Genomic DNA, 26,870 nt, shown 5'->3' with positions numbered 1-26,870 from the left:
ACACACACGTCGTCATCGTATTTTCAAACTTGACCAGTAAAAAGGCGCGCACGGTTGTCATTGGCCAGTTACGTAGATGACAGTCATATTAACCAATCATGATCAAAGAAGGTGAAACAACCAATAGTAATTGTTTCAGCGTGGTAATGGAAAAGATTACTTTTCTTTCTTTTTTTTTTTTTTTTTTATTTAAAGAAATGTGTGTTTAGTTTTATTTGTATACTATATTTGATTAGTTGGTCAAATAGTGTTTGATGACAGTGTGAATAAAAATGCAATCCTGCATGGTAAGCTTTAGGCAAACACAAAATTGTAAGTCCAAACAAAATCACACAAAGCAAAAAAGTTTCTGCTTGTACTTCTCTCTTGAGATTGAAATTATATCCATTATTATTATTATTATAATTATTATTGTTAATAATATGATTATATTTTAACATAAATTTTGATTTTTGAAGTGGTGTTTTGATCAAAATATCATACAATGCTAAAATAACAAAATAATAATTAGAAATAATAATAATTCAAAGATTATGTATTCCTTGAAGACATGACATTGATTCAACATACAGATTTTGTAAAAACAAACAAACAAACAAAATAAAAAACTTAACAACATTAAAACAACAACTGACATTATTTCAACCATATTTCAACTTTGAGGGTCAGTCATGTGCCAACTATGACTGAAAAGAAAAGTCTGTACTGTTGACCTCAAAAGAAAACTGAACACAAAACACAAAATGCTAAATGAATGAAACTGCACTTTATTCTGTACTCCTGTATATGATGCAAATATGATTTCTGAATTTACATTGGATTTTCTTCAAACCATGAATTTCCATTCTATCTTTCTTTACTTGGGCTATTTCATCATCTGAACGGATGTGCCCCTCTCAATAATCAAAACCCTAACCCTAACCCTAACCCCAATATTCAAAATCAGAATTACATTGTCACTAACCAACTGACCAGAAAACTCTGGAGTATCTCCATTGAATAAGGGCATATGGCTGTTGCTAGAGGTTTGATTTCTTCTACCCATCTCTAAGCCATTATAAAAGATTTTGATAGACAGAATTTGATAGCTTCTGTAACCCATTCTTCATATTGTACAGTGACCATTTTCTGGATATTTTGAACCATTTGTATAGATTTTAAAATAACTATATGGAGATAAGCATTTTGCAGTAACTCACAAAATCAGACCACTAAAAGTTGACACTTTGAATATTTAAAGTCATGGGTTGGAACTAATGTCTGCTGAACACCAACACTCCAGGACTGGATTTGAAGAGCCATGGCCTATACTGTAACCACATGCACTATATTGCCAAAAGTATTGGGACACCCCTCCAAATCATTGAATTTCAATCACTTCCATCATGGCCACAGTTGAATAAAATCAAGCACTAGGCATGCAGACTTTTCTACAAACATTTGTGAAAGAATAGGTTGCTTTCAGGAGCTCAGTGAATTCAAGCGTGGTACCAGGTTTCCACCTGTGTAATAAGTCCATTTGTGAAATTTCCTCACTACTAAATATTCCACGGTCAGCTGTTAGTGGTATTATAACAAAGATTATAAATTACAAAAATATACTGTATATAATTATTTTAATGATTGTGAAGATATGTTATTTACAAGTGTATAGTTTATGATGTAATTTACAGATGCACAATTTATATTTACTACAAAATTCATTATATTTACAATTATACTTGAATGTATTTCCCCATTCATAACCCATATAGAGATTACCTATGTGGGTACAACCTTGGGCTCATGTAGGCAGCCTATATAGGACTGATTGTGTTTGCCCATGTCTGACCCATATGGTTTATCAAAGTGGACCCCATATGTTTTTCCCATTCATAACCCATATCGAGATTACCTATGTGGGTACCACCTTGGGCCCATGTTGGCAGCCTATATAGGACTGATTGTGTTTGCCCATGTCTGACACATATGGTTTGGCCAAGCGGGCCCCATATGTAACTCCCCATTCAGAACCCATATAGAGATTACCTATGTGGGTACCACCTTGGGCTCATGTTGGCAGCCTATATAGGACTGATTGTGTTTGCCCATGTCTGACCCATATGGTTTATCAAAGTGGGCTCCATATGTATTTCCCATTCATAACCCATATATAGATTACCTATGTGGGTACCACATTGGGCTCATGTTGGCAGCCTATATAGGACTGATTGTGTTTGCCCATGTCTGACCCATATGGTTTATCAAAGTGGGGCCCATATGTAATTCCCATTCATAACCCATATAGAGATTACCTATGTGGGTACCACCTTGGGCCCATGTTGGCAGCCTATATGGGACTGATTGTGTTTGCCCATATCTAACACATATGGTTTGGCCAAGTGGGCCCCATATGTATTTCCCTATTCAGAACCCATATAGAGATTACCTATGTGGGTACCACCTTGGGCTCATGTTGGCAGCCTATATAGGACTGATTGTGTTTGCCCATGTCTGACCCATATGGTTTATCAAAGTGGGGCCCATATGTAATTCCCATTCATAACCCATATAGAGATTACCTATGTGGGTACCACCTTGGGCCCATGTTGGCAGCCTATATGGGACTGATTGTGTTTGCCCATATCTAACACATATGGTTTGGCCAAGTGGGCCCCATATGTATTTCCCTATTCAGAACCCATATAGAGATTACCTATGTGGGTACCACCTTGGGCTCATGTTGGCAGCCTATATAGGACTGATTGTGTTTGCCCATGTCTGACACATATGGTTTATCAAAGTGGGCCCCGTATGTATTCCCCATTCATAACCCATATAGAGATTACCTATGTGGGTACCACCTTGGGCCCATGTTGGCAGCCTATATGGGACTGATTGTGTTTGCCCATATCTAACACATATGGTTTGGCCAAGCGGGCCCCATATGTATTTCCCCATTCAGAACCCATATAGAGATTACCTATGTGGGTACCACCTTGGGCTCATGTAGGCAGCCTATATGGGACTGATTGTGTTTGCCCATGTCTGACACATATGGTTTGGCCAAGCGGGCCCCATATGTATTTCCCCATTCATAACCCATATAGAGATTACCTATGTGGGTACCACCTTGGGCCCATGTAGGCAGCCTATATGGGAGTGATTGTGTTTGCCCATGACTGACCCATATGATTTATCAAAGTGGACCCCATATTTTTTTCCCATTCATAACCCATATCGAGATTACCTATGTGGGTACCACCTTGGGCCCATGTTGGCAGCATATATGGGACTGATTGTGTTTGCCCATGTCTGACACATATGGTTTGGCCAAGCAGGCCCCATATGTATTTCCCCATTCAGAACCCATTTAGAGATTACCTATGTGGGTCCCACCTTGGGCTCATGTTGGCAGCCTATATAGGACTGATTGTGTTTGCCCATGTTTGACACATATGGTTTATCAAAGTTGGACCCCATATGTTTTTCCGATTCGTAACCCATATAGAGATTACCTATGTGGGTACCATCTTGGGCTCATGTTGGCAGCCTATATAGGACAGATTGTGTTTGCCCATGTCTGACCCATATGGTTTATCAAAGTGGACCCCATATGTTTTTCCCCATTCAGAACCCACATAGAGATTACCTATGTGGATACCACCTTGGGCCCATGTTGGCAGCCTATATGGGACAGATTGTGTTTGCCCATGTCTGACCCATATGGTTTATCAAAGTGGAACCTATGTGTTTTTCCCATTCATAACCTATATAAAAATTACCTATGTGGATACCACCTTGGGCCCATGTTGGCAGCCTATATGGGACAGATTGTGTTTGCCCATGTCTGACCCATATGGTTTATCAAAGTGGAACCTATGTGTTTTTCCCATTCATAACCTATATAAAAATTACCTATGTGGATACCACCTTGGGCCCATGTTGGCAGCCTATATGGGACAGATTGTGTTTGCCCATGTCTGACACATATGGTTTGGCCAAGCGGGCCCCATATGTATTTCCCAATTCAGAACCCATATAGAGATTACCTATGTGGGTACCACCTTGGGCTCATGTTGGCAGCCTATATAGAACTGATTGTGTTTGCCCATGTCTGACACATATGGTTTGGCCAAGCGGGCCCCATATGTATTTCCCAATTCAGAACCAATATAGAGATTACCTATGTGGGTACCACCTTGGGCTCATGTAGGCAGCCTATATGGGACTGATTGTATTTGCCCATGTCTGACCCATATGTTTTATCAAAGTGGGCCCCATATCTTTTCCCCATTCATAACCCATATAGAGATTACCTATGTGGGTACTACCTTAGGCCCATGTAGGCAGCCTATATGGGACTGATTGTGTTTGCCAATGTCTAACCCATTTGATAAACCCGAATGGGCCCCATTTGTGTTGCCCATTTTGAGCCCATGCACTCATTTCCCATTAGTGACCCAACTAGGACCCACATGGGGAGCCCACCTGTTTTTGCCCATGTGGGACTTACTTAGCTGACCCAAGTGGGCCCCAGATGAGATGCCCATTTTGGGACCATGCCCACTTGGTACCCACGTAGCCCAAGCATAAACCATGTGGGGCCCACATATACATGTTGGCTGGGATGTGGGAGGTCTGGGATGGCATGAAAACCATCACAGGCTGTAAGAAGAAGGGCAGTATCACAGGAGATAAGGATGCTGGGAGAGCAAACCAGCTAAACCTGTTTTTTAACAGGTTTGATACACCAGCTCCCACAACCAGCTACAGCACCCTTCATACCCCCATGTCCATCACCTCCCCCAATGTCACCACTGTGCCCATTACCACCTCAGACTGCAGACCACCCACACCCTCCACACACATGGACAGTTCAACACCCCTCCCCATCACCATCACCAAGGATCAGGTGAGCAGAGAGCTGAGGAGGCTCCGACCAAGGAAAGCAGTGGGCTTAAAGCCTGGGGGAACTGGGGGAGCCACTTCAGCATGTATTCAACCTGAGCCTGTAGCTGGGGAGGGTCCCAGTGCTCTGGAAGACTTCATCTCTCATCCTGGTTCCCAAGAAAAAACACCCCAGGGAGCCGGGTGACTTCAGACCAGTAGCACTGACATCACACATCATGACGACCTTCGAACGGCTACTGCTCGACAGGAGCCTAGTTGAGGACTTTTTTTATGTATTCATTTATGGTTTTACTGTACAGCACTTTGTGTCCATTTTGGATTTTAAAGTGCTTTATAAATAAATTTTGATTGATTGATTGATTGATTGACTTCGTGAGGTGGTGCAGGAGCAACCATCTGCAGCTGAATTTGTCTGTAACGACTGAGACAAGTCAGACACGAATATTTGTTATAGTTTAACAACTGATATTTAGACCTCACTCACTGATTTATTTTTATTTCTTTCCCCAGCCAAAAAATAAATACAATTTCTTTTGAACTTGAACTTGAACCAAACTTTTGAACTGTGGTGATTAATATTACAAAAGATTTATATTTCTGTTCTTTGTAACTTTCTATTAATCAAAGAATCCTGAAAAAAAAATATTCTTTTGAATTTTTTTTGAGCATCAAATCATATTAGAATGATTTCTGAAGGATCATTTGACACTGAAGACTAGAGTAATGATGTCAAAATTCAGCTTTGGCCAGGAACAAATTATACTTTACTATATATTGACATATAATTTATTTTTTATTTTTTTTTGTAGAGACCTAGGAAAAAATGTTTTTTTTTTTTTTTAAATGTATACCTGTCATTTATCTTCTTTATAAATAAGATAATTGAATTATTTGTATTTGGGCCTGAAATTGTATTCTTACGCAAACAAAGTGTTGATGGACTTTGTTTTGTTTTTTCTCTTTCATGTTCATATGAGACATGTTTAGAAAAGGTTTTTTTTTCCAAATATGTGTGTGTAAATGAAAACAAATCATAAATGGTTGCATTTAATTGTGTTTTCTGAGAGCGTCAGTCTGACGATGAGAACTGTGTACTTTGACCCCTGAAAAGTTCGAGGTGCAGAGGATGAGAGCAGTGTTGCCAGATTGGGCGGGTTCCCGCCCAATTGGGCGGTTTTGAATTTGATTGTGCGGGTAAAAAAGGGTTTGGGCGGGTGGACAAAATTTGGGCTGGTTTGGGGTCAGTTCGGCGGTTTTCAAACATCTACATTTTAAAGTCTAATTGGTTAAAAAACTAAACTAAAGTGTGCATGTAGTCCATAAAATCAGTCATCATGACATTACTGTACACACACGCCCATGCAGAGTCAGCTGGCGTTGGTGTTGACATCACTGACGAGCACGCACTTTTAGCCAATCAGCGATCAGCAGGCAGATGCGAATGAGCGCGATAAGTTGTAGCTGTATATTCCGTATATTCAAGTGATCGCTAATGCCAAAGTGATATAGCCTACTAAACAGTAAGTTGTATCTGCACAGTAAAGAGTGAGATAGAGCAACTCTAAAAACGTACATGTGGTGGGAGATATCGATGGTGACTATAACTCTGAGAGGAGAGAGCACAGTTGAATGACTTGAAATTTGAAATCAAATATGGGACGACTCCTGTCCATGGTCATGTGCATTGTGCACACTACCTTACCAGACATCGGCAACTTTTACACCGTCCAGACTGCACTATACTCGACCCTGACAGCTGCTGAAAAAGGTTTGAATCGATGAATCCGTTTTTACTGCTAAATTCTGCGTTATGTTCTGCAATGTGTAGGCTACTTCCGAGGGTTAAAGTCATCGGTTCATTTCTTGATTGCCGTTTTGACAGTGTCCATCTGGACATTTTAGTCATATTGGCTAATTCTCCTTAATTATTGCCCTGTTTTGATCTGTTTTCCTGGAAAAAAAAAATTTTATTATTTTTTTTTTATCATTGTTATTTTGTTTTAAGGAGATACAAATTGTGCTTATCAACCTTGAATGACATGGTAATGAAATTATATCATATTATTTTGGCAGTAAAATTTTGGGCGGTTTTTTCTTGTAGTGGGCGGGTTTTGGTGAGCTTTTGGGCTGGAAATCACCGTCCCAATCTGGCAACACTGGATGAGAGAGGAAACGCAGTTTTTTTTTTTCCTTCTCGCTCTCTCGCGGATGAGTTGCAGTTCGGCTGACAGCTGAGATAAATCAATGTTCACGGACATTTTTGAGTGCCGTTTGGTGATGAAAGTTTGCGCGAGAGATTGGTGTGAACTGTGAAAGTGTCACAAATCAGTTTGCAACACGAAAAAACGAACATTTCGAGAGAGTTCGGTGAGAGACTGTGCATTTTCGTTTCGCGTGAGGAGGAGATCTAGCACGAGGTTCACACGTGAGAGAATCCGTGTTATTTTCTATCTTTACGTTGATTTGTTTTATTAGTTTTAGATTGTGAAATCACCCGGAAGAATATTCCTGAGTTTAATTTCTTGAGTGCAGTGTTGCAGTTTAAGTGATAATACGTTGGGTAAGTCGTTTGAAATCCGGAAGAAAATACCCGTGTTTTATTTGGTTAATTTTGGGAATAAGCTTTGCAGTGGTCTATCTAGTTGAGAGTGCACGTTAAGTGTGTGTTTATTTTTCTTTAACACCGAGAGATCGTCGAAATCGAGATCTATTTTGATTTTCGCGGTTGCATCTAGTTCGAGGAGGGAGGAGTTCATTGAGATCCACTCAAGCGTTGTCGTGGGATGTGTCATCATGGATGCTGTTTACCATCTCGGCGAGGAGTAAGGATTCGAGGTTACTATTCTACAATTGGAATTCTTCTTGTCCTGATTTGTGAAGACTCTGGTTTTGCATCAAAGAGCTCCAACTAGCGCGCGCGCCATCTGTGTACTGAAAATCCCAGCTGGGTAAATTTTGAGTATTGCATTGACATTTTATTTTATTCTTTATGGGGTTATGTTGATTCATTGTTGTGACTCTGTAAATTGAATTATTTGGTAATTCAAAGAGAAACAAAAGAGAAAAAGAGTTCCGGGGAAGAATAAATATGTTTATTGATCTGCCATAATTTTGTGTGATTTCCTGTGGAAAGAACTGATTTGTTAATAGGGTTTTTTTTAATCTAAAGGTAAACACAGTAGTGGTTTAATTATTATTATTTTTCAGAAAAGAAGAAACAGAAATCTGACACTATTAGGTGAAAATCTGACAATCTGGGTTATAGTTGTACTGTGACTGAAGAGAATGTGCCTTTACCGGGGTAGTGGGTAAATTCAAGATCCCCTAGACAGATTTCTAACTTGTGAGCCATAAGATTCTACCTGGCGGAAGGGCTACATTTTAATTGTAATAACATTTCACAACATTACTGTTTTTTTTTTTTTTTAATGCAGTCTTTGTAAGCAGAAGAGACTTTTAAAAACATGCCTGATAAAAGTTGAATAAGGCCACTGGGAATAGTTACAGGGATCTTATAATGATTAAGGAATTCACAGTAGAGATGTTCATTATTCTTAAATAACTGTCTGACCAAAATTACACCGTTATTGTACCAGTCTCTGTAAAATAAAGATTTGTTTTTAAACGTAATATATTTGTTGTTCCAAATTACAGAATTGTGTGGAGAAAAGTTATGCTTAAAAAATTGTTTTTGATCGTCTCGCGGTGATGACGTCACCACTTTCACCGTCGCGCGTCTCCTGAGTCTTTTGAGGTAAACAGTTCACACGTTAATCTACTGTACAGTTTACACGGTTTACTCAACATTTTACGGGGTCTTTTCAGAAAGGTTTTCATCGTGTGTCTGTTTCTTTTCCCATACAAAACGGTAAGATGTTAGCGAACTACTTTGTTGTTAAGAAGTTATTAAGGAATCGGATTAATATGGACAAATTACAAGGGTTGATAATGTCATCAGCGGCTGTCTTTATATTTACATTTATATTACTTTTATTATATATTTTCTGTATCATTCTTGTATTCTCTATATTCTTGTTGAATGAGTATTGATAGTCTATCATCACTATTATAAGAGCAGCTGAAAAGCCTCTTTATTTCATGTCAGTAGATCCTGTTTTCTCCTCATTCATTATGCTGATGTCTTCAGATCTGTAAATTGACACATTAAGCTAATTTTATTGTCAACAGATTTGAGCAAACGACACGATCAGCTATTGTGACATCTGCAAGATATAGGTACGTTTTATAATGGTTTTTATTTCAATAATCTATTAACTATGTTTCATATGCAACACAATAAACAAAAACAAGTTGAGTTAACTGTATTTGTGCGCCATTTGTTTCTTGCAAATCTGTAAATATATTTTTACGTTTTAATCTGTTTTTTTTATTCTTAATTTTTTTATAATGTGACCATAAATACTTAAAGGGACAATGTGTAACTTTTTAGGTATTTTATCATCTAAAATGAATAGTTTTATTCATAAATATGTCCTCAATGGTGTACAAATACCTCTGCTAATTATCTGACTTATCCTTGTAAACGAAGAATTTATTATCTTTATATACATGGGACGGGTAGGTCCACGGAGGCTTCCATGTAGTTCCGCCATCTTGAAAAACTATAATAGCAGAGAGGGACAAAAAGTACTAGGCCAACGCGTTTCCACAACGCGTTTTCGTTCAGAGCCAGCATCACGTGACTGAAACCAGCATGAGCGGAAGAGCAGCCCCGGCAAGTTTAAAAGGCTGCACTGCACGGTTATTTACACACCGTTCATTCATACATATGCCGAGTCACAGGATAAGGAGTCCTCGTCGTCGAAAAAGTCCAAAATAGACCGTAAAAGGAAACGTGAACGGAGATTACAAAAACAAGGGTTAATGTCGGGTAGGGCTGGGCGATATGGACCAAAAGTCATATCCCGATATATTTAGGCTGAATATCAATATACGATATATATCCCGATATTTTTATAGGCAAATTATAACACGTTTACACAAAATTTGTTAACACACACACACAAGTACTGTCCCTGTTTACTTAACAAATTGTCAAATTGTAAGAATATGACTAATAGTAATGACTATGTACTAATAAATAAACATTAGGCCTATGCTAAAGCTATTAAATAGCAGTCCCAACCTAGTTTTTGTTAATACAATGTTGGTATGAGCCACTACAGTCATTTAAAAATATGTAGAGCAGAGAGCTCCGGGTCAGCACGCAGCTTGCTTGGAGCAAGGATATGTATATGTATGTGTGTGTGTGTATATATATATATATATAATGCGTTTTTTTATAATAATAGCATTATAATATTTTAATGATATAGGTAAAAATATAATAAATATGTGATATAGTTATCATATTTAGCAAAATACTCCTCTCTACAGCAATTATTTTAAAGTCCAACTAACGTTCTATGGTCATTAAATGGCTTTCCAGAGGTAAATGTAATGTTACGTGACATATTCTCCAGCTGTTATTATAGACCTCTTTCCGCGGTTGAAAAACACTGATCGATCGATTTTATTTCATTTCGGTAAGTTGAACTGTATCTTTCAAATTACCTATTGATCATTCCTGTTTATTTAGCCTACAATTAACTAGTAGTAAAGAGTAACAGATGATCGGTTCACGTGCCGCTTGAACTCTGTCAGCCAGGGCTGGACTGGTAATCTGGCATATTTGCCCGGTAGGCCGACGTGCTTTTTGGGCCAATACATCTTTTTTTTTTTTTTTTTTACGGCCCATAAAACTCGTACATCGGCGGCCCATTCGTTTTGTTTTGTTTAATTGACGGCGCTGGGTTAGTGCCGGTGTAATGCATTGGTCAAAAAAAAGTAAGCGTTAGTTTTTTTTCCACTGACAGACCGGCCCATGAGTTGAACAAAAACATATTCAAGGGCGTGCAAAGATGCGTGGTGTTTATGATCATATGTAGTGGGCCAGTCTGGGCCAAAATGCCAGGGCTGATTTTCTGTCCCAGTCCAGCCCTGCTGTCAGCGATCTGTCAAGCGCCAAAACGGTGTTTATTGTTTGAATTTCGTAATTAAATCGATAGAATCTGAGAGCTGAGAATTTGTTTCATTGCAATAGTAACCTTCTCTGTCTTGTCTGTCGGTGTCAGTGTCCTCTTTGCGATTTTTCTCTGCGTGAGAAAATGGATGTGTGGCGTGAGAGCGTGTAAAAAGTGACGATTGCGTGACGGTGAACTCGTGAGAGTTGGTCCTGCGGATTCAGTTTGTAAGACTGTAACGTTAGGTCGTTTTTTGGCGGGTGTGCTTGTGCTGCCGCGGTCTTGTTAATTTGCCATGTTGTTTGTGTATCTATGCCAAACGCGCGGGGGAAGGGCTAAGCCCGTTCTATCAACTAACGTTAGCTCCGCTGTTGGGAAAATGCTCTGGTTGGTTGAAGCGCTGTCCTATTGCATGCAGAGCGAATTTGAAAGACAGCCGTTTATCCCGCCCCTCAGATTGAGCCGTGTCTATGGTGAGTTGCCAGACCTTACATCTTGATGTAGGTCTGACTTGCCAGGCTAGCAAATAATATGAACCAGGTGCAATTTTTTTTTTTTAACAAGGATGTTTGTTATCTGTAAGTCAATATAAGTATTATCTGAGCATTTTTTTTTTTTTTTACAAATAAATAGACGTGGTTTAGTTTGTGTAAAAACAGGGAGTGTTAAAATTATAGCATTATTGCGTATTTTTAAAATGTTATTATTTTAGGTAGTTGCATAGTTTATCAAATATTTAATAGTTCTACAAAAATGTGATTTATTCAGAGCCCCTAAAGCAGGGTTCACCAATCTCGGTCCTGGAGGGCCGCTGTCCTGCAGAGTTTAGCTCCAACCCCAATTAAACACACCTGAACCAGCTAATCAAGGTCTCACTAGGCATACTAGATGCATTATATTTATTTTGAGACGTTATTAACCTTTAATGATAATACCAGCTGACAGGGCTTTGAATTAACATGCATCTACTGTACCTAGTATTTATCCAAAGGAATCAATATTGAATCAAGATCAGAATCAAATCACAAGAATTGAAATTGTGAAAGCAATAATAAATATAGCTGCGAGCAGCGATTACGGGCCCAAGCCGGTGGCACCGCAACCCTGGTGCCTTTAGATACCTAAAGGCACCGGGGTGGCGGTACCGCCGACTTTGGCCCTTCATCGCTGCTCGCAGCTATATTTATATATATATAGATAGATAGATAGATAGATAGATAGATAGATAGATTATTTTTTTAACAAGGATGTTTGTTATCTGTAAGTCAATATAAGTATTATCTGAGCATTTTTTTCTGTTTATTTTACATCTGGTTCACAATTACTGCAACCATGTTACCAAAATTATGGATATGTCTTAATACAGTTTGCGCATTCCAAAATATTGTTATTATCTTGCTAAAACACCAACATTTAAAAACAATGATCAAATAAATAGACTTTGCTACACGTGGTTTAGTTTGTGTAAAAACAGGGAATGGTAAAATTATAGCATTATTGTGTATTTTTAAAATGTTAATATTTTGTATTTATATTGCATAATATTTATATTGCATAATTATCAAATATTTAATAGTTCTCGCTACAAAAATGTGATTTATTCAGAGCCCCTAAAGGGACATGGTGATGGAAAAACTATATGTCATTGTTTTTGCGTTCTTTAGGGTTGCAAATGAACAAAGACGTTTGCTTTCCTGCTCCAACCCCCTCTTTCTTACCACAAGGGCCATTAGTGATCCGTAAAGAAGTGCTGATAGTGATAAAGGTCTGTCGGCCAAGATGTGTGTGTACATCTGAGGTTTGCTAAATGTCACACCTTCAGTACGATGTGGGAAAGCTGTAATCTGCTGATTGGTCAGTTTAAATGTCTCACATTTGGTTTCAATCACATGTTCAAAAGGATTAAAGAAGATTGTGAGGCTTTGTCTACAGCTGGTGTTAAGATGCGTTTTGGTCAGTTGGATCACAAGTATACAAGGGCCCATTCCCGTTTACACCTGGTGCTTCAAATCCATCTCTTTTATCCACTTTCGACCACTTTTGTTCTGTTTCTTTGAGGGGATGGTCTATGGGCAGGTAAATGTACAGGCTTTGAATATAATGGGTGAAATAAGCTCATGCAATTTGCATGTGAGCATGATCAGAGATGGACAGAAAAATAGACAAAGTTTTGTTTCTGCTCTTAAAGCTGCAAGTCCACGTCAAACACAGAGTTTTCCTTCTTCAAACCAAACTTGGGTCTTCAGCCAACAAAGTTTAAATGCCGTCTGGCTAAAGCGCTTCCCATAATGTTTACGCATTTGTGTCTGTTTGAACACACTCGACCACATGACCAAAGCAATCCGGTTGAATGTGTTTTCGACTACCTCTGGAAGTGGTCAAAAGTGGACAAGCTCAAATTGTTTTAGACCCTGTTTACACCAGTGTTTAGCACGTCCACTTGTGATCTAGTTTTTTTTCACTACATAATTTTTCTTTTATTGATTTACTGAGCATTTTTTTAACTTTAATTTCAGGCCTGATGGATGAGAATGAAGAAGTGAATGAAGTGGAGAAACATCAAAGAAGATCTCAGAAATCTTTCACTTGCACTCAGTGTGGAAAGAGTTTCACACGCAAACGGAGTCTCAATGTTCACATGAGGATCCACACTGGAGAGAAACCGTTCACATGTGATCAGTGTGGGAAGAGTTTTACACAACAAGGACACCTTCAGGAACACATGATCATCCACACTGGAGAGAAACTGCATGAATGTGATCAATGTGGCAAAACATTTTTGAGGGCTTCAGGCCTGAAGAGCCACATTACAGTTCATTCACAGGAGAAACCACATTCATGTTCTTTGTGTGGAAAGAGTTTTTCACTTATGCAGAATTTTAAAGAACATCAGAAAATACACACTGGTGTAATAAATCATATGTGCTTTGATTGTGGGAAGACTTTTATTACAGCTGGAGATTTAAAAAAGCACCAGAGAATTCACACTGGAGAGAAACCTTACAAGTGTTCACACTGCGACAAGAGATTCAATGTGTCAGGAAACCTGAAATCACACAAGAGGATCCACACTGGAGAGAAACCTTACATGTGTTCACACTGCGACAAGAGATTCAGTGTGTCAGGAAACCTGAAATCACACAAGAGGATCCACACTGGAGAGAAACCTTACATGTGTTCACACTGCGACAAGAGATTCAGTGTGTCAGGATCCCTGAAAAGACACGAGAGGATCCACACTGGAGAGAAACCGTATCACTGCACTGCATGTGGGAAGAGCTTCACTCATTCATCTTCTCTACACAGTCATACAAAAACTCACATTAAGTAGCTTATCTTAAGTTCCAGCACTTTCAAGTGCGATGCCACCTCTCTTTCCTATGAGTTTGTCTTAATCAGAAAATGAAGAAAAAATAAAATAAAATAAATTACCCAAAGAGCAATATCGCATATATAATTTTGCTTTATATAATCTATGTTTAAAAGTACAAGTGTTTTGTAATTTTTTTTTACTAATTGTTGTTGCTCAGGAAGCTGAAGAAGAGGCTGATTGAGATGCTTTATTATCTTGTTAGTCAATAAAGAGAGAGATCTGTCTTATTTGTTTCCAGTTTTACTTTCTTTTTGTATTTGCTGCACCAAATATTAAACTTTTATTGTCTGCTCTTTCTTGCATCAAGAATAAATAATTTCTTAATTTTAATGATATCTAAAGCCTGGAACACACCAAGCCGACGGTCGGCCGTAGGGCAGTTTTTGTGCGTCGACCGACTAAGTTTCCTCAGTGTGTTCTGCACCATCGGCTGAAATTGGTCTTCGTCTGATTTTTTTCGGCCGATTCGACATGTTGAATCGGCGTCGGGCCGTCGGTGAAAGAGGGAACTCTGATTGGCTGTTCAGCTTAATGAACGAGTCAGCGCACGAGAAGAATAGCAAAACAGCGAGCAAAGTCAATATGGTACAGATAGAAGGCTGTTGTTACGTCATCTTACCTGAGTGTTTCTTGGCGAAAATTTCAATATTAACACGAGAGGAGTGGAATAAAGAAAGTGTTTAGCAGGATTGATATTCAAAACGGTAAGCACGCACTGCTTTGTTTATGGTTTGTGTATCTGCAGCCGGCACCGTCGGTTTCCCTTTTTGAATGACGAATACAGACGAATATATCTGCAGAAATAGACTGTTGTCTCATTTACACGCAGACGCAGAACGCGCATTCTAGCTGACAGTCGCGAGGTGACAACACAGTCGGCTTTCATCAGCGCTAGTTCGTCGGCGTCGACTTGGTGTGTTCCAGGCTTAAGAGTCAAATCACTTGCCAGAAGGCTGTGTGTGGCTGGTCACATAGACGAAACTGGGAAAGGTCACAGCACTTGTATATTGTTGTCCTAGTTGGTTTAACCCTCTGGGGTCTGGGGTGTTTTTGGAGTCCTTGAGATGTTCTGACATGCCCTGACATTTGTGCTTTTTTCAGTTGCTTATAAACATATCAATGGCAAAAAAAAATTACACTCTATTTAGCACAAACAGGACTACAATATGTGAGCCACATGTATGTACATGTTTTCATTTTTGAGAGAATAATGTTTATGCATGGTTATTGAAAAACTAAAAATGAAAGTTTCTGAAATAAGGCAACAAAACACATACTAAATATATGTCAATAAGACTTTTGACTAATGGATGTCGTCGCCTAGAGTTTTCTTCAAAATGATGTGAAAGTCATCCTGCCTAATCGTTCACATAAAACGATACATTGATTTAAGTTTTGCAAAACACTTTTAGTTTGGAAAGGCAATATAATATAAGGCAATATGGGGCGTAAACGATCATGCATATTTAGTAGTTCACACTTGATGAGACAATGCCCCTGCATGCTTAATGAGCCATTCATTCAGGTGTGTCACCTATAGCTAACTTAAATATACAAGCTTCATAAAAATGATCATTCTAGAAGAAAATTTCAGATGGCATTTAGAGGCTTTTGCATCTAAACTCTTCATACACACACACACACACACACACACACAAAAAATATATATATATATACACACACACATATATATATATATATATATATATATATATACACACACACACACACACACATATATATGTGTATATATTTATACACAAATATTTTATATACATTTTTTTCACAAATTGTGCTTGCAAATTGTATAATATCCAAGGTAAACATGTCTAGTAATTGTGCAGTTAATTCTCATACTGTATTTTCAGTTTTGGAATATTTATCCTCTCCCCAAATTTGTTACTAATAAAACACAATACAAATTATTTAAAGAAAAAAAATTATATTTACCTTTTAATAGTTTGTTTACATCTACCTTGTAAATATATTTTTTATTAAAAAGGTTACAATTACAACAACAATTCAAGTGTAATCTTACAGTATATTCTACAGTAAAAACTGTACCCAAATCGAGTCAACAAAATGTTGTCTTTCATATTTCGCATGACTGTAACATTGTTTTCATGAAATATTAGGGCATATAAATGTTAATTTGCAGTATAATACGTTGCTTATACAAATAGCCTACATTTTATTTCAACATATTTCAGTCGATTTTTACTCATCTCAGTATAGCAATACAGTTTGCTAAAACATCATCATTCATTCACACACTCGATTTAAATTTAAACTGTCTTTGCCAGCTGTGGTAAACAGCGCGCATCTCTGCCGTTCATTCATTCATAAACAGAAACCCGATTCACGTGAGAAGGAAAAAAAACTTACTACAGCATTCCTCAGCTCGCTCCTCGATATACCCGCACTTCTGAGGTACATTTTCCAGACGGTGTAAACAAGTAATGATCTGAATAAACTTGTGTTTTATCAAGCTGATATGGGGGCATTCACAGGATTGCGTGGATTGCCTCAGCCATTTGCGTTTGAATAGCGCACGCTCTCCGTGGGCGTGTCACATTACATCTGAATGAGCTGTAATGAGGTCGACTGAAATCGCTCTCTTTTAATACAGATTTTACAAGATGAGAATATTTGTTTTTTAAATAAATTGCTTCACTTAAAAGAAGAGAATTCAAGCTTCATGCCTGTGTGTCTGCATGCCTCTTTGACTGAGTATTCGCTGAGTTATTGTTCATTTTCGGACGCGTTTCAGAATGGACTTCACTGGCAGAGAGAAGGCAGAACTCGCTTCGTGTTTATTTTTCTTTATTTGTCAAAAAACACAACACTTTGTTTTTATTGTGAGTATACACAAAAATAATACACATTTAACAGAATCGATTGATGTATGAAACTCCTATGGAAAATCAAAGTCAACAGAGTTTTTATGATTTTTCTTTTACACTGATAAAAAAAAGCGAGCTGGTATCGCCGGCGATACCGTCGACTTCAGGGGGTTAATACTCGATATTGCGACAGAAACTTTTAACTCTCTCTTTTCCAGCACTTTAGACACAGTTGCTCCGTTGCGCTTAAAGATGATTCAAGAAAATAGTCCAACACCGTGGTACAACGAGCACACTCGGGCCCTTAAGAGAGCAGCCAGAAAAATGGAGCGCAACTGGAAGAAAACAAAACTAGAGGTATTTCGCATTTCATGGAAAGAGAGCTCAATTGCAAACAGAGAGGCTTTAAAAGCTGCTAGATCTGCTTATTTTTAAACCCTATTAGAAGAAAATAAACAAAACCAAAACCCTAGGTATTTATTTAAAACAGTGGCTAAATTAATGAAAAATAAAACTTCAATCCCAGAAGTTTCCAAGCAGCACAGCAGTAATGACTTTATGAACTTCTTCACTTATAAGGTTGATAATATCAGGGAGAAAATTATAACTATGCAATTGTCTACTACAGTATCGCATCAGGGAGTGCATTGTAGTCTCCTCGAGGAAAAATTCGATTCACTCATTACTATTGGAGAGGAAGAATTTTCTAAACTCGTTTATTAATCTAAACTGACAACATGTATGTTAGACCATATACCGACTAAGCTACTGAAAGAGATGCCTCCAGAGGTCACAGATCCTCTTCTTAATATCATCAATTCATCTTTGTCTCTAGGATACGTACCAAAAAACTTTAAGCTGGCTATGATTAAACCGCTCGTTAAAAAAACGTAACTTGATCCTACAGAATTAGTCAATTACAGGCAATCAAAGATACTAGAAAAGGCAGTATCTTCACAACTGTGTTCCTTTTTAGAAATAAATGATATCTGTGAGGATTTCCAGTCCGGATTTAGACCGTACCATAGCACTGAGACAGCTCTCATTAGAGTCACAAATGATCTGCTCTTATCATCCAATCGTGTTTGTATCTCTATATTAGTGTTACTCGATCTTAGTGCTGCATTTGACACTATCGACCACAACATTCTTTTAAATAGACTTGAAAATTATGTTGGCATTAGTGGAATTGCACTAGCATGGTTTAAATCATACTTATCTGACCGTTATCAGTTTATAGCAGTAAATGAAGAGATGTCTTATCAATCACAAGTTCAGTATGGTGTACCACAAGGCTCAGTACTAGGACCGCTGCTGTTCACTCTGTACATGCTACCCTTAGGAGATATCATTAGGAAGCATGGCATTAGTTTTCACTGTTATGCTGATGATACTCAGCTCTATATTTTTTCAAGCCCAGACAAAACTTACCAATTCATAAAATTTACGGAATGCATAGCTGATATAAAAAATTGGATGACTCGTAATTTCCTACTACTTAATTCTGAAAAAACAGAGATTCTAATTATTGGACAAAAAACTTCCACACGCAATAACCTAGAATACTGACTAACACTTGATGGCTGCTCTGTCAAGTCTTCGTCGTCGGTTAGGAACCTGGGTGTGCTCTTTGTTACCAATCTTTCATTTGAAAGTCACGTGTCTAGTATCTGTAAAACCAAATTTTTTCATCTTAAAAATTATATCTAAATCACATCATATGCTCTCAATGGAAAATGCAGAACAATAAGTTCATGCGTTCATGACCTCAAGGCTAGATTATTGTAATGCTCTACTGGGTGGTTGCCCTGCACACTTAATAAACAAACTACAACTTGTCCAAAACGCAGCAGCTCGAGTTCTTACCAGAACCAGGAAGTATGACCATATTAGCCCAGTTCTGTCAACACTGCATTGGCTCCCTATTAAACATCGAATACATTTTAAAATATTGCTGATACTTACAAAGCACTAAGTGGTTTAGCTCCGCAGTGCTTGAGCGAGCTCTTAACGCATTATAGTCCTAGCTGCTAAAAACATATGTTTTATTCACCCAAGTAAACGCTGACTGCATAGTTCTAGCTAATTATATCCTTGTGTTGGTTTGGCGAACATAAACGTCAATTTAGAAAAAAAAAATGGATTTACCCACCTGTCCAGCAAAAACAGAGCAACCTGAATGCCGGCGGAGTTCTCGCCACCTTTCGAATGCTTTCCTGATGTAAATCCGGGACTTTGCAATATAAAAACTCCACATTTTAATTTTTTTTTAATTAGGCTACTTGTCAGGTCGGGCAAGTAAAATTCTCTTTTACTTGTCCCTTCAAAAGATCCACTTGCCCCGGACAAGCGTTAATGTCGAGCCCTGGGTAAAGGTAGAAGTGCTGATAGTTATAAAGGTCTGGGCCCGTATTTATCAAGCCTCTGAGAATTACTCACAGTTGCTTATGTTTAGCTGTGTTTCTTTTCCGCCTCCCACTGGACATTTAAGGTACTGCACTATGTTTATATAGTTTACTTTTGATTTCCCTCAGTGAACGCAGTCAAGAACAACGGGCACGCAGTTTCTATCGGCTATTGGTTCCATCGTTTAAACCTTGGAAATATATGTCTGTAAGTGCAATATTTTACAATAAATAGTGATTTAAAGTGTTTAAGAATTATTAGATCAAGATTATTGCTATATTTTTGTTATAAGCACACTTGATTTGTGTTATTGGTAACATGCAATGTTGTAGCGTCGGTACATGCTAATTTCTCTTCTGTTTGTACATAATCTCATTTGAATATAATTTCTCTGTGTTTATTACTTAAAATTAGAGGTCGACCGATTAATCGGTCGGACGATTAGTCGGACGATTTTTTGCATTTTTTAACATAATCAGCATCGGCCAATATCCACCTATATCAAGCCGATTATTAGGCAGGCGCACACGTGTACGACGCACGCTGCCCCTAGAGTCATTTTTCAGCAGAGTGAGCAGACCGCAGACCTTCAACTTCCAGTGCCTAAGGAAAACGGTAAGGATTAAATTCTTATAACTCCTTTATATTTAATTAAAAACTTTTGATATGTTACTGCCAACTTCGAGAAAAAACATGAATAGGCGACATGACGTTCGGCTACTTTGGATATTGATAGCGTAGTTGAGGTTGCATTATCACAGCAGAAGGGTTGCTATCATGTCACAATAAGCAAGAATTTTGCAATTACAGACAGTGAATTTGAGACTTATTTTTTCTGTTTGTGTGTCATATTTGAGAGGGTTGTCACTCAATGCAAAGAAATAAGTAATAAAAAAGAGACCAACGCACTTTAAGCTAGTGAAGGACTGGCTTTGCTTTGCTAGCGTCGTCGTTGCGGCACTGGTGCCTTAACGACCGTTTCATTTCGGTGCTACTGTTATGCATTTGTTTCTCTTTGATGCTCTGAAAACGGACGTTAGAATAACAGAAACACCGCTTCGCTGCATGTGACGCTAGTCAGCAGCTAACTTTAGCATACCGTTAGCTAGTAATGTTAGCTGGATTAAACACGGTTAAAATGCTGGCCAAAAAGTGTAATGTTGTGTGACTGTATTTCACTGTAGACGCGGGAGCGAACGAGAAGTCGAAGAGTGTTTACTTATATTTGTGTGTGTGACTGCACTGCATGTGGGAAGAGCTTCACTCATTCATCTTCTCTACACAGTCATACAAAAACTCACATTAAGTAGCTTATCTTAAGTTCCAGCACTTTCAAGTGCGATGCCACCTCTCTTTCCTATGAGTTTGTCTTAATCAGAAAATGAAGAAAAAATAAAATAAAATAAATTACCCAAAGAGCAATATCGCATATATAATTTTGCTTTATATAATCTATGTTTAAAAGTACAAGTGTTTTGTAATTTTTTTTTACTAATTGTTGTTGCTCAGGAAGCTGAAGAAGAGGCTGATTGAGATGCTTTATTATCTTGTTAGTCAATAAAGAGAGAGATCTGTCTTATTTGTTTCCAGTTTTACTTTCTTTTTGTATTTGCTGCACCAAATATTAAACTTTTATTGTCTGCTCTTTCTTGCATCAAGAATAAATAATTTCTTAATTTTAATGATATCTAAAGCCTGGAACACACCAAGCCGACGGTCGGCCGTAGGGCAGTTTTTGTGCGTCGACCGACTAAGTTTCCTCAGTGTGTTCTGCACCATCGGCTGAAATTGGTCTTCGTCTGATTTTTTTCGGCCGATTCGACATGTTGAATCGGCGTCGGGCCGTCGGTGAAAGAGGGAACTCTGATTGGCTGTTCAGCTTAATGAACGAGTCAGCGCACGAGAAGAATAGCAAAACAGCGAGCAAAGTCAATATGGTACAGATAGAAGGCTGTTGTTACGTCATCTTACCTGAGTGTTCCTTGGCGAAAATTTCAATATTAACACGAGAGGAGTGGAATAAAGAAAGTGTTTAGCAGGATTGATATTCAAAACGGTAAGCACGCACTGCTTTGTTTATGGTTTGTGTATCTGCAGCCGGCACCGTCGGTTTCCCTTTTTGAATGACGAATACAGACGAATATATCTGCAGAAATAGACTGTTGTCTCATTTACACGCAGACGCAGAACGCGCATTCTAGCTGACAGTCGCGAGGTGACAACACAGTCGGCTTTCATCAGCGCTAGTTCGTCGGCGTCGACTTGGTGTGTTCCAGGCTTAAGAGTCAAATCACTTGCCAGAAGGCTGTGTGTGGCTGGTCACATAGACGAAACTGGGAAAGGTCACAGCACTTGTATATTGTTGTCCTAGTTGGTTTAACCCTCTGGGGTCTGGGGTGTTTTTGGAGTCCTTGAGATGTTCTGACATGCCCTGACATTTGTGCTTTTTTCAGTTGCTTATAAACATATCAATGGCAAAAAAAAATTACACTCTATTTAGCACAAACAGGACTACAATATGTGAGCCACATGTATGTACATGTTTTCATTTTTGAGAGAATAATGTTTATGCATGGTTATTGAAAAACTAAAAATGAAAGTTTCTGAAATAAGGCAACAAAACACATACTAAATATATGTCAATAAGACTTTTGACTAATGGATGTCGTCGCCTAGAGTTTTCTTCAAAATGATGTGAAAGTCATCCTGCCTAATCGTTCACATAAAACGATACATTGATTTAAGTTTTGCAAAACACTTTTAGTTTGGAAAGGCAATATAATATAAGGCAATATGGGGCGTAAACGATCATGCATATTTAGTAGTTCACACTTGATGAGACAATGCCCCTGCATGCTTAATGAGCCATTCATTCAGGTGTGTCACCTATAGCTAACTTAAATATACAAGCTTCATAAAAATGATCATTCTAGAAGAAAATTTCAGATGGCATTTAGAGGCTTTTGCATCTAAACTCTTCATACACACACACACACACACACACACACAAAAAATATATATATATATACACACACACATATATATATATATATATATATATATATATACACACACACACACACACACATATATATGTGTATATATTTATACACAAATATTTTATATACATTTTTTTCACAAATTGTGCTTGCAAATTGTATAATATCCAAGGTAAACATGTCTAGTAATTGTGCAGTTAATTCTCATACTGTATTTTCAGTTTTGGAATATTTATCCTCTCCCCAAATTTGTTACTAATAAAACACAATACAAATTATTTAAAGAAAAAAAATTATATTTACCTTTTAATAGTTTGTTTACATCTACCTTGTAAATATATTTTTTATTAAAAAGGTTACAATTACAACAACAATTCAAGTGTAATCTTACAGTATATTCTACAGTAAAAACTGTACCCAAATCGAGTCAACAAAATGTTGTCTTTCATATTTCGCATGACTGTAACATTGTTTTCATGAAATATTAGGGCATATAAATGTTAATTTGCAGTATAATACGTTGCTTATACAAATAGCCTACATTTTATTTCAACATATTTCAGTCGATTTTTACTCATCTCAGTATAGCAATACAGTTTGCTAAAACATCATCATTCATTCACACACTCGATTTAAATTTAAACTGTCTTTGCCAGCTGTGGTAAACAGCGCGCATCTCTGCCGTTCATTCATTCATAAACAGAAACCCGATTCACGTGAGAAGGAAAAAAAACTTACTACAGCATTCCTCAGCTCGCTCCTCGATATACCCGCACTTCTGAGGTACATTTTCCAGACGGTGTAAACAAGTAATGATCTGAATAAACTTGTGTTTTATCAAGCTGATATGGGGGCATTCACAGGATTGCGTGGATTGCCTCAGCCATTTGCGTTTGAATAGCGCACGCTCTCCGTGGGCGTGTCACATTACATCTGAATGAGCTGTAATGAGGTCGACTGAAATCGCTCTCTTTTAATACAGATTTTACAAGATGAGAATATTTGTTTTTTAAATAAATTGCTTCACTTAAAAGAAGAGAATTCAAGCTTCATGCCTGTGTGTCTGCATGCCTCTTTGACTGAGTATTCGCTGAGTTATTGTTCATTTTCGGACGCGTTTCAGAATGGACTTCACTGGCAGAGAGAAGGCAGAACTCGCTTCGTGTTTATTTTTCTTTATTTGTCAAAAAACACAACACTTTGTTTTTATTGTGAGTATACACAAAAATAATACACATTTAACAGAATCGATTGATGTATGAAACTCCTATGGAAAATCAAAGTCAACAGAGTTTTTATGATTTTTCTTTTACACTGATAAAAAAAAGCGAGCTGGTATCGCCGGCGATACCGTCGACTTCAGGGGGTTAATACTCGATATTGCGACAGAAACTTTTAACTCTCTCTTTTCCAGCACTTTAGACACAGTTGCTCCGTTGCGCTTAAAGATGATTCAAGAAAATAGTCCAACACCGTGGTACAACGAGCACACTCGGGCCCTTAAGAGAGCAGCCAGAAAAATGGAGCGCAACTGGAAGAAAACAAAACTAGAGGTATTTCGCATTTCATGGAAAGAGAGCTCAATTGCAAACAGAGAGGCTTTAAAAGCTGCTAGATCTGCTTATTTTTAAACCCTATTAGAAGAAAATAAACAAAACCAAAACCCTAGGTATTTATTTAAAACAGTGGCTAAATTAATGAAAAATAAAACTTCAATCCCAGAAGTTTCCAAGCAGCACAGCAGTAATGACTTTATGAACTTCTTCACTTATAAGGTTGATAATATCAGGGAGAAAATTATAACTATGCAATTGTCTACTACAGTATCGCATCAGGGAGTGCATTGTAGTCTCCTCGAGGAAAAATTCGATTCACTCATTACTATTGGAGAGGAAGAATTTTCTAAACTCGTTTATTAATCTAAACTGACAACATGTATGTTAGACCATATACCGACTAAGCTACTGAAAGAGATGCCTCCAGAGGTCACAGATCCTCTTCTTAATATCATCAATTCATCTTTGTCTCTAGGATACGTACCAAAAAACTTTAAGCTGGCTATGATTAAACCGCTCGTTAAAAAAACGTAACTTGATCCTACAGAATTAGTCAATTACAGGCAATCAAAGATACTAGAAAAGGCAGTATCTTCACAACTGTGTTCCTTTTTAGAAATAAATGATATCTGTGAGGATTTCCAGTCCGGATTTAGACCGTACCATAGCACTGAGACAGCTCTCATTAGAGTCACAAATGATCTGCTCTTATCATCCAATCGTGTTTGTATCTCTATATTAGTGTTACTCGATCTTAGTGCTGCATTTGACACTATCGACCACAACATTCTTTTAAATAGACTTGAAAATTATGTTGGCATTAGTGGAATTGCACTAGCATGGTTTAAATCATACTTATCTGACCGTTATCAGTTTATAGCAGTAAATGAAGAGATGTCTTATCAATCACAAGTTCAGTATGGTGTACCACAAGGCTCAGTACTAGGACCGCTGCTGTTCACTCTGTACATGCTACCCTTAGGAGATATCATTAGGAAGCATGGCATTAGTTTTCACTGTTATGCTGATGATACTCAGCTCTATATTTTTTCAAGCCCAGACAAAACTTACCAATTCATAAAATTTACGGAATGCATAGCTGATATAAAAAATTGGATGACTCGTAATTTCCTACTACTTAATTCTGAAAAAACAGAGATTCTAATTATTGGACAAAAAACTTCCACACGCAATAACCTAGAATACTGACTAACACTTGATGGCTGCTCTGTCAAGTCTTCGTCGTCGGTTAGGAACCTGGGTGTGCTCTTTGTTACCAATCTTTCATTTGAAAGTCACGTGTCTAGTATCTGTAAAACCAAATTTTTTCATCTTAAAAATTATATCTAAATCACATCATATGCTCTCAATGGAAAATGCAGAACAATAAGTTCATGCGTTCATGACCTCAAGGCTAGATTATTGTAATGCTCTACTGGGTGGTTGCCCTGCACACTTAATAAACAAACTACAACTTGTCCAAAACGCAGCAGCTCGAGTTCTTACCAGAACCAGGAAGTATGACCATATTAGCCCAGTTCTGTCAACACTGCATTGGCTCCCTATTAAACATCGAATACATTTTAAAATATTGCTGATACTTACAAAGCACTAAGTGGTTTAGCTCCGCAGTGCTTGAGCGAGCTCTTAACGCATTATAGTCCTAGCTGCTAAAAACATATGTTTTATTCACCCAAGTAAACGCTGACTGCATAGTTCTAGCTAATTATATCCTTGTGTTGGTTTGGCGAACATAAACGTCAATTTAGAAAAAAAAAATGGATTTACCCACCTGTCCAGCAAAAACAGAGCAACCTGAATGCCGGCGGAGTTCTCGCCACCTTTCGAATGCTTTCCTGATGTAAATCCGGGACTTTGCAATATAAAAACTCCACATTTTAATTTTTTTTTAATTAGGCTACTTGTCAGGTCGGGCAAGTAAAATTCTCTTTTACTTGTCCCTTCAAAAGATCCACTTGCCCCGGACAAGCGTTAATGTCGAGCCCTGGGTAAAGGTAGAAGTGCTGATAGTTATAAAGGTCTGGGCCCGTATTTATCAAGCCTCTGAGAATTACTCACAGTTGCTTATGTTTAGCTGTGTTTCTTTTCCGCCTCCCACTGGACATTTAAGGTACTGCACTATGTTTATATAGTTTACTTTTGATTTCCCTCAGTGAACGCAGTCAAGAACAACGGGCACGCAGTTTCTATCGGCTATTGGTTCCATCGTTTAAACCTTGGAAATATATGTCTGTAAGTGCAATATTTTACAATAAATAGTGATTTAAAGTGTTTAAGAATTATTAGATCAAGATTATTGCTATATTTTTGTTATAAGCACACTTGATTTGTGTTATTGGTAACATGCAATGTTGTAGCGTCGGTACATGCTAATTTCTCTTCTGTTTGTACATAATCTCATTTGAATATAATTTCTCTGTGTTTATTACTTAAAATTAGAGGTCGACCGATTAATCGGTCGGACGATTAGTCGGACGATTTTTTGCATTTTTTAACATAATCAGCATCGGCCAATATCCACCTATATCAAGCCGATTATTAGGCAGGCGCACACGTGTACGACGCACGCTGCCCCTAGAGTCATTTTTCAGCAGAGTGAGCAGACCGCAGACCTTCAACTTCCAGTGCCTAAGGAAAACGGTAAGGATTAAATTCTTATAACTCCTTTATATTTAATTAAAAACTTTTGATATGTTACTGCCAACTTCGAGAAAAAACATGAATAGGCGACATGACGTTCGGCTACTTTGGATATT

The 26,870-nt window shown here is 37.9% G+C and overlaps 1 long non-coding RNA gene across 1 annotated transcript; it reads left to right on the top strand.

The window, feature by feature from the left end:
- Positions 1 to 7,104: 7,104 nt before the first annotated feature.
- Positions 7,105 to 14,516, top strand: LOC311085308. The gene is made up of 4 exons (XR_014606786.1): positions 7,105 to 7,841; positions 8,548 to 8,761; positions 9,082 to 9,129; positions 13,433 to 14,516. It is a non-coding gene; the product is annotated as an uncharacterized lncRNA (long non-coding RNA).
- Positions 14,517 to 26,870: the final 12,354 nt, after the last annotated feature.

The sequence above is a fragment of the Abramis brama genome, assembly GCF_963993115.1.
Source record: "Abramis brama genome assembly, chromosome: 6".
NCBI classification, from domain to species: domain Eukaryota; kingdom Metazoa; phylum Chordata; class Actinopteri; order Cypriniformes; family Leuciscidae; genus Abramis; species Abramis brama.
The sequence above is the reverse complement of the archived record's forward strand: the minus strand, read 5'-3'. Positions and strand labels throughout refer to the sequence as shown.